Source organism: Bison bison, unplaced genomic scaffold, assembly GCF_000754665.1.
Source record: "Bison bison bison isolate TAMUID 2011002044 unplaced genomic scaffold, Bison_UMD1.0 scf7180017855640, whole genome shotgun sequence".
NCBI lineage: Eukaryota > Metazoa > Chordata > Mammalia > Artiodactyla > Bovidae > Bison > Bison bison.
Genome location: NW_011486213.1, coordinates 1 through 1,205, shown reverse-complemented (window position 1 = coordinate 1,205; position 1,205 = coordinate 1).

Here is a 1,205-nt window from a genome sequence, read left to right as displayed (position 1 = left end):
AAGTCACTCAGTCGTGTCCTACTCTTCGCGACCCCATGGACTGCAGCCTACCAGGCTCCTCCGTCCATGGGATTTTCCAGGCAAGAGTACTGGAGTGGGGTGCCATCGTCTTCCCTAAATTATTTAAATACGGTATTTTCTTCTAAGATAGTACTTAATTGCTGGATTCCATCAAGTACCCATAAGTAATCTTAAGGACAAACCTTTTTTTTATTCATGCTGCTGCTGCTGCTGCTGCTAAGTCGCTTCAGTCGTGTCTAACTCTGTGCGACCTGAGACAGCAGCCCACCAGGCTTCCCCATCCCTGGGATTCTTCAGGCAAGAACACTGGAGTGGGTTGCCATTTCCTTCTCCAATTTTTTTTTTTTATTCATAGTGAGAAAAAAATCTGCATTAAATAGTTAATTTAAATATTATGATTTTTGTCAACTGAGGTGTGTATTGTGAGGCTTTTAAACTTTGCATTGGATTTCTTAGTTTTAGTTCAGGTGCTTCAGGGTAGCATTTATTTATTTACTTTCAAATAATCATAAATAAAATGGAGTTTATTTAAGTGGGAGACTCCTAAATTAAACTATGTTGTTATCCTGAACGAAACAAATATTCTTTGGGTAATATATACGTGTTACAGTTCTTTTAATTCTTAGTGGTGTCTCTTCTTGTCTCCTGTAGCTGAAAAATCTGAGCTATCAGTGTAAAAGGGGTCACTTTAGGCTTTCATGATGGTATTTAGACAGGAATAAGAAATTAGGAAACTTGAAAGTGTATTTTGTGGTTTTTTTTTTAATGATGCATTTTATTAATTATTTTAAGTAAGCATGTGCCTTGAAATCATTTCTATGAGATGTATGTATATCCTAATTTTGCAGGATGAACAAAAGTGCTACTTTCTTGGCCTGCTTGAGATGAATTTAATAATCCTTAAAGTTTTCAGAGTCTTTCCCCCATATCTACCTTTTACTGCAACCACTAATTCACTTTGTGTCAAATCATAATTATCTACATCTTTGTCTTCCCCAGATTGTAAATACTTTGAGGGCAGGAACTAGACATATAACAGAGACCTGGGTAAAATTGTGTGAGGATAGAAGTGCATATGTGTTAAGGGAGGGGTATAAAGAAGAGGGAAGACATTTCTACCCTGTTAGCCCTGCTGCCTGCAAAGGGGAGAACTGGGAGAGAAGGACTGATTCAGAACCCACTGG